General features: G+C 37.7%; 1 protein-coding gene across 5 annotated transcripts in view; it reads right to left on the bottom strand.

Annotated features, from left to right (window-relative positions):
• Window positions 1-12304, bottom strand: part of LOC106093483 (RYamide receptor) — an 814074-nt gene that overhangs the window by 694116 nt on the left and 107654 nt on the right. For all 5 annotated transcript variants that reach the window (XM_059363997.1, XM_059363999.1, XM_059364000.1 and 2 more), the window contains exon 2: window positions 2767-2930. The gene's annotated coding sequence lies outside the window, so the exon portion shown is untranslated. The remainder of the gene's footprint in view (window positions 1-2766; window positions 2931-12304) is intronic.

Raw genomic sequence — 12304 nt, 5'->3', positions numbered from 1 at the left:
AATAAATAAGAATAAAATGTGAATGCTTGTTGTGTATAGATGACACCAAGGGGAACGATTCCTTTGAGTGGTCGACCATATTCACGCACTGTTGTACTCGTATATCATTTCACATTTTATGACTTTGTTCGCAATTCACGCACGATTTTCTCTATATTTCGTGGCGAAAACTTTTTTCTATTTCTACTGAGTCTCAGCACTCAGCTTTAATTCCCCAACGGTTGATATTCTACTCCTACGTTTTAATTCAAAAACACAAAAGATTTGCCTCTGGTGTCGGCGATAGATTTTCTCATGATTCCAGTAGGCTCTCATGTGAACTTGGAATTTCAATTAATATCACTTTTCTTTGCAAAATGTTAGGGACCATTGGGTACTCCACTCTACCAAGCTGATGGTGCCTTCACTGTTTAATGGCTATAAAGAAAGTCATAAGTTAAGTGTCTACACGGTCTGGTATGGTGCTTGTGGGCTATAATTGAAGAACAATTTTTCACTTGTTTTCATACGCCTAAGTGTATGCTAATATTCAGTGATAGTTTCAGTGGAACTTGACATTAAATGGGGTGACCAGATGACAACTATCTCCTTTTTCTTGTATATAAAATTGAATTTGTGTTTGTTTGTTTCAGTTTGTTTGTTTGTTCCGTATAGACTCAAGAACGGCTGAACCGATTACCTTGAAACTTTCACAGATTGTGAAGTTTGATCTGGAAGAAAACATAGGCTATATAATTTTTTGATATCGGACGGGGGGCGGACCCTTCTCCTTACCCCAAAAGTACTACCCAAAACGAAAGTGGACCGATCGGGGCAACATGGAACTCGAATGGAAGGTATTCAGGAGTAGAGAACGATTTTTATATTAAAAATTGAGTCCAAGTAACTGGCGAGCCACCCAAACCCCCTCTTTTTGGACGATCATGACAATATGGGACTCAAATGAAAGGTATTCAGGAGTAGATTGCGTATATGGTCAGGAAGGAGAAACAGGCTTTATAATTTGTTGATTTCGGAAAGGGGCGGACCCTCCCCCTTTATCCAAAAGCACCACCCAAAATCAAAAGTGGGCCGATCGGGACAATATGGGTATCAAATTAAAGGTATTGGAAAATAGAATACGAATATGATATTAAAATTTGGATCTAAGAACCCATCGGGCCGCCCCAACCATAAAATTCCCCCAAACAGACATATTGGGCGTTCATGTCAATATGGGCCTCAAATGAAAGTTATTCGGGAGTAGATTACGAATCTGGCATACAAAATCAGATCGAAATATAGGGGGTCCCTTTAAATGGGCATATCATTATGACTATATGGGGCTCGGTTTTTTTGTTTGTTCCGTAGAATCAAAAACAGCTGAACCGAATTTCTTAAAATTTTCACAGATTTTGTAAGTTTGTCTGGCAGGAAGCATAGGCTATATAATTTTTAGATATCGGATGGAGGCGGTCCCTTCCCCTTACCCCAACAATGCCATCCAAAACCAAAAGTGGACCGACAGGCACAATATGGGTATCAAATGAAAGGTATTAGAGACTAGAAAGCGAATATCGTATTAAAAATTGGGTCCAAGTACCCAGCGGGCCTCCCCAATCCAAAAACTCCTCTAAACAGATATGTTTGCGTTCTTGTCAACATGGGCCTTAAATGAAAAGTATTCGACAGTAGATTACAAGTATGGCATAAAAAATTTGGTCCATGTAATGGGAGGTCCCCCACCCCCAAGTACCCCCAAATGGGCATATTAGCCGATCATGTCTATATGGGACTCAAATGAAAGGTATTTGGGAGTAGATTACGAATATGACATTAAAATTTGAGTTCAAGTCTAAGTGGCACTTTTTTTTCAAAAATAAGTCAAATAGGTGGATTGACCCATTATGACAATATGGGACTCAAATGAAAGGTATTTGAGAGTAGAAAACGAATTTGATATCCAATTTTAGAGCTAAGTGTTTGGGGCTACGCCCTAAAGCGCCCCCTAAACTGAACTTCATTTCCGATTATAGCAATATGGAGCACAAATCAACGGTATTTGGGAGTAATGAACGAATTTGATATCTATTTCCAGGGTAAAGTGCCGGTGGCCGCCCCAGACCCAAAACACCCTCCAAACATTTCATATTTACTGACTATGGCAATATGTGTCTACTCTAATTTTCAAAACCACCAGATCTCGGAAATTGGTAATGCGATCGGTAATTTTTTTTTTTTTTTTGCACTCTCACAGTCAAAACAAAACATGGAAAAACAGATGGGGCACACTTCTCACACATCAATCAAAGCATTTCGATTCAAGTTTAAACTCAATGATAAGGGACTTTTTTTATAGCCGAGTCCGAATGCGGTGCCGCAGTGCAACATCTCTTTGGGGAGAATTTTTTACATGACCATGCATGGCAAATGTCCCCAGCATTAAGAGGGGATCACCACCGCTTTTAATTTTGTCCGATGTTATCGCCAGGATTTGAACGCAGGAGTTCAGCGTTATGGGCGGACATTTCCGGGTCAGCTAGTAAAATATAAAAAAAGAAACTAGAATATTAATTTAAGCCAGATAAAAAAGTCCGATATACCTTCTGGTCTAGTAATAATGTATCTTTTGTATTAACTTAAGGTAATATCGTGAAACCTAAAAATGTTTTTAGAAATCAAAGTTTAAATCAATTTATGGTTTTATTTCCTTCTTAATTTGGTTTTAGCTTCAATACTCGTATCAGTGCATTATAAATGCCTGTTAACTAATAAATTAACACTTACCTTAATGGGGATCTTGTTAGTAATTTGGGCACTTTAATTTGAAGCGAGTGCAAATGTCAAATGTTGAGTCATAGTAGTTGCCCAACGTTAAACGCTCTACATTCTCCCACGCACAGTCACAGAAACACCCACGTAATCGTGGTTCGACATACACAATTTTAGCACTGAAAGGAAACGGAAGAATTCAGAAAATACAATAGAAAAAACGGACATTTTTTTAATGGCGACAAACAGTTTTTGGTAAATGAATTGACACCAACACAGGATGGCATGGACAATTGTGGTTTTGCCAAACGGTCGTTGAACACACACACACACACTTAAATATCCGCCCAGTCAATTTTCAATTCCGCTTAGATATCAGTCTTGTTGGCTAATGTAAGGCCATTTGGCCTATTTTTTTTTTAAATTATTTGATTCACGTTAATAATAAAAAAATATATATGTACATATACTGTTTTCCTACTTCTAATAATATCGCTTTTATTCCCAAGTACTATCAAATCTAGCTGAAGCACTCACAACAATCATTTGCCACTGTCCATAAGTACTTAAGCTCAAGGATTTGTAAGGTTTGATAAAATTTAATGAAATTTTCTTTTCATCAAATAAATCTGAGGCCAAAAAAGTAACAGAAAAAAATGGAACAATGTACTTACCGTGAAATTGTGTTCAATTGTAGGAGGAATGTTTTCTTACAGTTACACAGCATGTCGAAATGCAAGCATGCGAAATATGGGGACCATTGTTACAAACACTTGCTGTGTGTTTGACAACAAAACAAACTGGAGCTGAAGAATTTTCATTAGCTGTGTAATAGGTCCTTATTCAAGTGCAACTAATTTGTTCTTTGCGTGTAGAAAAGCATGAACTTCACCTATCAGGTTATTAAATGAGGTATTGAGCTTTCTTTTTAAACGAATTTTGTTTAAAATTCCAAATCTCAAATTTTCTTTAAGGCTTTTAAAATCATATGTTTAGCCAAAAATATAAGATAAGGATGCAAAACGCAGATACAGGTTAAAAACTCAAGCCCAAGAGCTGCGTCAGATTGATTGTGAATATGAATGAGGAAAGTTACTAACATTTCGAGGAAACAATAACAAAAAAGAAGAATGGGCTCGTTTAACACATGCCGAAGCTGAAGAAATCCAATCGGCAAATGAATGATTCCTTTGTAGAATCTATGAATCAAAATTGAGTTTTTTATTGTAACTGTGTAAACGGTAGCCATAAACTTAGCATTATTGAATGTTAGTGACATTGTTTACAGAAAAACCTTCAGCTATTTCGCCTACGGTAAGGAATTCTTTGTTTTGTTGTAAAATCTAAAATTCTCTAATGTTATTTCTTTAAAGTGTTTCGATGGCTGCAAATAATTATTCTTTTACTAGACCAATTAATTTTCTTTTGTATCTCTCCTAGAGAGAGATACAGAGTATGAATATTTAACCGTATAGACACAATCCCGTATACCCTTTCACCAAAGGATGGGGGGGGGGGGGGGGGGTACACTAATTTCGTCAGTCCGTTTGAAACACCTCGAAATATACCCCATAAAGTATGTATATACTTGATCGTCATGACATTTTCGTGAGGCTCAAGAAGTCAACATCCCAGATCGGTTTATATAGCAGCTATATCAGGTTATAAACCGATTTGAATCTTATTTGGCACAGTTGTTGAAAGTCATAATAAAATACGTCATGCTAAATTTCAGCCAAATCGGATAAGAATTGCGCCCTCTAGAAGCTCAAAAAGTCAAGTCCCCAGATCGGTTTATATGACAGCTATAACAGGTTATGTTCCGATTCGAACCTAACTTAGCACAGTTGTTAGAAGTCATATGGAAATACGTCGTGCAAAATTTCATTCCGATCGGATAAGAATTAGACCCTCTATAGGCTCAAGAAGTCAAGACCCAAGATCGGTTTATATGGCAGCTATATCAGGTTATAAACCGATTTAAACCATACTTGGCACAGTTGTTGTATATCATTACAAAACACGTCGTGCAAAATTTCTAGAGGCTCAAGAAGTCAACACCCAAGATGAGTTTATATGGCAGCTATATCAAAACATATGGCAAAAACCAATGTGGCCCATTTACAATCCCAACCGACCTACACTAATAAGAAGTATTTAGGCAAAATTTCAAGCGGCTAGCTTTACTCTTTCGAAAGTTGGCGTGCTTTTGACAGACGGACGGACATGGCTAGATCGGCATCAAATTTCACGACGATCAATAAGATATATACTTTATTGGGTCTCAGACGAATATTTCGAGTAGTTACAAAAAGAATGACGAAATTAGTATACCCCCATCCTATGATGGAGGGTATAAAAATTCATTATGTTCAACAAAACTATACTTATCTTAACATGAAATATAAAACATTGAATTGAATCTTTGAAATTGTTTTAAGTATCTTTAACTTTACTTTCTCTCACCTGGATTTACTTATTTTGCAACCCTTTATCCATTATATGCAAAGAGCCAAATTTTCAATTCGCCTTTTCGTAAACCAATACACTTTTAAATTTGTCGGGCCGCGATTAAATCACTTGTGCAGCATCAACTTAAGAAGGAGGTAAGGACTTGCGGCTTTAAATCGAATAAACTGAATAAACTGTATCAACTGAAATTTGATTTGTTGCCTTTTATTTTATCTGTTTATTTTCCATACTTTACAATATGGAATCATCACTAAAACCTACAGTCCACTTGCAGCTACTTGCTTCCCAATTTGTACACATTAAGATCGGCTGCGCCTAACTTTAGATACCCACATTTAATCCACATTTTTTTAACAATATTTGGTTTAAATGTGGGTATCTCTATCGAGAAGGGATTTTAAGAAACTACTCACCATTCTAAATTTTGTCAATTTCGGGAAATAACAGAGGCCTTATTGGGGTCTAATACAACACATGACATACCCAAAACACAAAAATCCGATCTGGACCATACATGACACAGGTATGAAGGGTCTAATGCAATTCAAAATCGGGAAAAAATGCGCCTTTTATGGGCTTGAAACCTCAAATCAGCAGATAAAATTGTTGCTCTTTTTTTTTTTGTTTATTTAATTGTTTGTTTCAGTTTGATTGTCTATTCCGTATAGACTCAAAAACGGATGAACCGATTTTCATAACATTTTCACAATTTTTTTAGCATTTGGGTCATGTTGGCCGACAGGGACTATATTGTTCCCCAATGAAAGGAAAAAGTGCCCAGGCCAAACCAAACAATTCAATAAGTGTGGATTTGAAGTGGACTCGTAGCGCCGCATGTCTCGATAACCAGCTTAAAAAGCTTAAAAAAATCCGTTTTTATTCCCTACACTACCACTGTGGTAGTCGAATCACTTCCGGATTCGATTTAGCTATGTCCGTCTGTCTGTCTGTCCATGTATTCTTGTAATCAAGGTACAGGTCGCATTTGTTGTCCGATTTTTGAATGTTGAAGGCCATAGTAGAAGTCATTGTGCAAAATATCAGCCAAGTCGGATAAGAATTGAGTCCTATAGGGGCTCATGAAGTAATATCGGTAGGTCGCTTTATATGATAACTATATCAGATTAAAGACCAATTCAAGTAATATTTGGCACGCAAGTTGAAGGTCATAAGAGTTGTTGTACAAAATTTCACCCAAATCGGATAGAAATTGCACCCTCCATAGACTCAAGAAGATCATTTCATATGGGAACTATATCAGGTTATGAACCGATTTCAACCATACTTGACATAGTTGTTGGAAGTCGAATAATAATTGCGCTCTATAGAGTTTGAAGAAGTCAAAATCCGAAATCGGTTTATATGGCTGCTATATCAAGTTATAGACCAATTTTGACCATACTTAACACAGTTGTTGGAAGTCATAACAAAACACTTCAGTCAAATTGTGTAAGCATTGCGCTCTCTAGAGGCTGAAAAAGTATAATCGGAAGATTGATTTATATGGGAGCTATATCGAAACATGGACAGATATTGTCGATTTATTTTCCCAACCGACCTATACTAGTAGGAAGTAATTGTGCAATATTTCAAGTGCCTAGCTTTACTCCTTCAAAAGTTTGCTTGCTTTCGATAGACAGACATACGGGCGGACATGGCTAAATCGACTCAGAATGTCAAGACGATCAAGAATTTCGGGGTCTAAGATCAATGTTTCGATGTGTTACAAACGGAATGACGAAATTTGTATACCACGATCCTATGGTGGAGTACACAAAAAGGCATTTTAGGGTGTAGCGAAGCGCTCCGAACCAACTAGTATATAAATATAGCACGATATTGGTCATATTCGGTCGAAATATTGCAAGTCATTGTTCCAAATTTCAGCGAAAAGCGATAATAAATACGGCTGTTATGGGCTTAAAAATCCACTATTTCAAATTTTATCGAAATCTAATGATGTAAAAGCCTTCCTTGGCAAATTGGAAATTTTGCCCATGATCATTCCACTAATGAACCGGGGCAAACTTCTCACATATCAATGAGTGCAGTCCGATTCAAATTTAAGCTCAATAATAAGGGGCCTCCCTTTTTATAGACGAGTCCGAACGGCGTGCCGCAGTGCGACACCTCTTTGGAGAGAAGTTTTACATGGCATAGTACCTCACAAATGTTGCCTGCATTAGGGGAAAACCACCGCTGAAAATTTGTTTTCTGATGGTCTCGCCAGGATTCGAACCCAGACATTCAGCATCATAGGCGGACATGCTAATCTTTGCACTACGGTGGACCCCTCCTTGTCTGCATAATGTAAATCCGAATAACAATATATTAAGAACAATATAGAAATTGCATAAATGGGTGATATATGAAAATCTATCAAAAAACTGAACTGTCAGCAGTTTTGTAAGGAAACTCCAAGCCACTCAGCACTACTGGTGCACTTCATCCACTGACATTATAAGACAATGTTCCACTTGCATGCGCTTTAACTATGTATGAAATTCAGAGCACAGAATGGAGAACTGAAATCTGGACCATGTCCGTCCGTCCGTCTGTCGAAAGCACGCTAACTTTCAAAGGAGTAAAGCTAGCCGCTTGAAATTTTGCACAAATACTTCTTATTTGTGTAGGTCGGTTGGGATTGTAAATGGGCCATATCGGTCCATGTTTTCATATAGCTGCCATATAAACCGATCTTGGGTCTTGACTTCTTGAGCCTCTAAAGTGCGCAATTCTTATCCGATTTGAATGAAATTTTGCACGACATGTTTCGTTATGATTTCCAACAACTGTGTTAAGTATGGTTCAAATCGGTTCATAACCTGATATAGCTGCCATACAAGCCGATCTTGGATCTTGATTTCTTGAACCTCTAGAGGTCGCAATTATTATCCGACGGATCCTCTCATGATCATCAACATATGTGTTTATTATGGTCTGAATCTATAGCCTGATACAGCTCCCATATAAATCGATCTCTCTATTTTACTTCTTGAGCCCCCAAAGGGCGCAATTCTCATTCGAATTGGCTGACATTTTACACAGGTCTCCAACATGTAATTTAATTGTGGTCAAAACCGGACTATATCTGGATAACGCTCTAATAGCAGAGCAAATCTTTTCTTATATCCTTTTTTGCCTAAGAAGAGATGCCGGGAAAAGAATTCGACAAATGCTATCCATGGTGGAGGGTATATAAGATTCGGCCCGGCCAAACTTAGCACGTTTTTACTTGTTGCATTTGAATAATCCACGCATTGGGATAAGTATATTTTTTTCGTAACACAGTTACCAAATAGTGCAACAAACAATTGCGCTTCATGGTAGTGCTTACATGATGCTCACAAAAATGTTGATGCTTCCAATTTTATGAAAAATTTTTGCTGGGAGACAATCAAATTCATAGATATGTTCCAAGCAATGAATGACAAGGTTAGTGTACCGCCCCATGTAACATATGGTGGAGTGACAAAAAAGCTTCCTACTAAAAAAAGCTATCCCATCAACCAAGTCAGAAATATATTTTAAGCCAGAAGGCAAATATAGTTTCACATTGCAAAAATGTTTTGCATTGTTTTCATTTCTGCATAGTAACCACGAAATATCGCACATTATTGACATGTCACAAGCAAGTGCTGAAACTCGTCTGCGGAAATATAAAAGATAATGTCACATAACATTAATACAAGCCATAGCAATTCAAATCAATGTCAATTTCGGAGAACCAACGAAACGTGCTCCTATGCACTGTGGGATAGAATACAAAAACTAGTGAAAAATATGCCGTTCGAGAACGGGTAGAGATAACTCTTTGGAAATATAAATGGTCAGAGCTGAGCTGTTAACGTAATCATATAAGGCTCCATGCAGTCCGAGCGCCTCATGGCAGGACCCTCAAGTTGTTCACCCCAGTATTTCGAAATTTTATTTAAACTTCATTTCTGGTCCGATTATATCGCTGGATAGAGCTAAAAAATCCATTCAAAAATGTCCTGTTGAGGTCAAGAATATCTCTTCTGGTCGCGCGGATTTTCGACATTATTTTGTAGGCTGGGGAGGCTACAAATAATGTTAGATGTAAAAGTTTTTTTCTGCATAAGATTAAGGGACATATGAAGTCAAACAAACCAAGGGCGCAGTCAGGGTTTTGCATTTTGAAAACAGGAGGAGTTTTTCCATGTTTTTATACCCTCCACCATAGGATGGGGGTATACTAATTTCGTCATTCTGTTTTTAACTACTCGAAATATTCGTCTGAGACCCAATAAACTATAAACGGTCAAGAATATATGACCGTCGCGTCTGTCTGTCGAAAGCACGCTAACTTCCGAAGGTGTAAAGCAAGCCGCTTGAAATTTTGCACAAATACTTCTTATTAGGTAGGTTTGTATTGTAAATGGGCCATATCGGTCCATGTTTTGATATAGCTGCCATATAAACCGATCTTGGCTCTTGACTTCTTGAGCCTCTAGAGTGCGCAATTCTTATCCGATTGGAATGAAATTTTACACGACGTGTTTTGTTATAATATACAACAACTGTGCCAAGTATGATTCAAATCCGTTAATAACCTGATATAGCTGTCATATAAACCGAGGTTGGATCTTGACTTCTTGAGCCTCTAGAGGTCGCAATTATTATCCGATTTGCCTGAAATTTTGTATTATTATGGTCTGAATCGGTCTATAGCCCGATACAGCTCCCATATAAATCGATCTCTCTATTTTACTTCTTGAGCCCCCAAAGGGCGCAATTCTTATTCGAGTTGGCTGAATTTTACACAGGTCTCCAACATATTAATTAATTGTGGTCCAAACCGGACCATATATTGATATCGCTCTAATAGCAGAGCAATCTTTTCTTATATCCTTTTTTGCCTAAGAAGAGATGGCGGGAAAAAAACTTGACAAATGCGATCCATGGTAGAGGGTATATAAGATTCGGCCCGGCCGAACTTGTTTCAATAAACCTGTCTCACAAAAATTTTGGAAATCGGGCCAATAACAAAGATTTGACAGCGCGAACAAATTTTCGATAGGACGAGGTTATAGGCGCTTTAAAATTTGCATGTGATCCCATTTACACCTCAGCTCTAACCAAACGGCAGATTTTTTATTACTTTTTCGATTCTATCCCACAGTGCGATGTTTGCCATCATTTGCTGTTTGCCTGGTTTACTTCACTAGCGCCAGACTTATTCAAATCATGTAGAACAACAATCTACACCTTAAGGTGCTACAATAAAATGTTCAGTCATGCTACAAATGTACATCCTTGGTTTAATATTGAAATCTTGTATACCAAATAACTCGATGTCCCTTTTCATCCTTAAAGAAGCTGCCTACTTTCAGCTTAGCAAGTCACAGTGATTTCGTAGAACTCGCTACGGATGTACAAAACTCTAACTGATTCCTGGTAACAGGATGAGTTTTTGGTGTTTAAATAAATGCCCCATTGACATAATACCCCGCCCAACCCCTTTGCTGCGAGAAAATGGATCCTGCTTCTGACATGCCTGGCTAAACGCTCTTGTTGAACAACTGTAACCAAAATGTCAATATGCCTTTTAGTTCACATTAAGCACATCAGAGTCCAAACAGAGAAAGGCAACGAAAAAAAAAAATAAATTCTTTTCAAGTCCTTGGAATCCTTGCCGCTTGAATAGCAAAACAAGCAAATATATTTTTCATTTAGCCAAACGAAGGCGTATCTTCTTTGAATACATTTCTTGGGAAACATGTTGCATTGTGCCCGCACCTTTAATGGTTTCTAAAGATGACTTGCCAAATGAACTCATAAATAGGTTTTATACCCAAATACTGGGATAAGAAGATAAATCTGACATTTAAATAACCTATGGTCTATTATTGATTTTACGCTTGGATGAGAGCACCATCCCTAAACAGTGTATAAAAGCAACTTAACATACTCTCATATTGCAATAATAAATAGGTTGTAACTGAGCTGAGTTAAAACTAACAAAACCTTCACAACTGCCCATGAAAAACGGAAACTCTACCATTGAGGAACAATAAAGAGCTCATACATTGAAATGTAATCCAAATTTGCTCATGAGCATTCCTTTAAGTAACAGTCCACACGGACTGAACAGAATACCGCATGCAAAATTTCAGCCAAATCGGATAAAAATTGCAGCTGGTTAAGGATCGGTTTATACCGGAGCTATATCAGGTTATAGACCGATTCGGACTTGGCACAGTCGTTGAAAATCATAACAGAACATTACATAATTTCAGCCAAATTGGACAAAAATTGCGGCTTCCAGGGGCTCAAGATACAAAATCGGGAGATCGATTTATATGGGAGCTATATCTAAACCTGACCGATATGAACCATTTGCAATCCCCAACGACCTACATCAGCATTAAGAATCTGTGCAAAATTTTAAAATTTTGTGGTAAGGGGGAGAGTCCGCCTCCGACATCAACAAAATATATAGCCCATTGCTCCTTCCAGACCGTATTCGTATTATACTCTTGAATACCTGTCATTTGAGTCCTATATTTGCATGATCGTCCGAAAAGCCTATATACCACTTTTCTGAAAAATACATAATTTATGCCTACATATGGTCCGATTTGGACCAAATTCGCCACGGACATTATTAAATTTTGTAAAACAAAATATTCGTCTTTTTGGTAGCTATATCCAAATCTAGACCGATCTGAACCATATACGACACGGATGTCGAAAAGCCTAACATAAGTCACTGTGTCGCATTTCAGCGAAAACGAATTATAAATGCGCCTTTTAAGGGGCGCATATAGCTGCCATCAGAGATCGGTCTATATGGTAGCTATATCCAAATCTGGTCTGATTTGGGCCAAACTGAAGAAGGATGTCGAAGGTCCTAACACAATTCACTGTTCCAAATTTCGGCGAAATCGGATAATAAATACGCCTTTTACGGTCCCAAAACCTTTAATCGACAGATCGGTCTATATGGAATTTATATCCAAATCTGGACCGATCTGGGCTAAATTGAGGAAGAATTTCGAAGGGCCTAACACAATTCACTGTCGCAAATTTTGGCAAAATCAGACAATAAATGCGCCTT

Source organism: Stomoxys calcitrans, chromosome 2, assembly GCF_963082655.1.
Source record: "Stomoxys calcitrans chromosome 2, idStoCalc2.1, whole genome shotgun sequence".
Taxonomy (NCBI): Eukaryota; Metazoa; Arthropoda; class Insecta; order Diptera; family Muscidae; genus Stomoxys; species Stomoxys calcitrans.
Note: the sequence above shows the minus strand (reverse complement) of the source record. Positions and strands in the feature narration are given on the sequence as shown.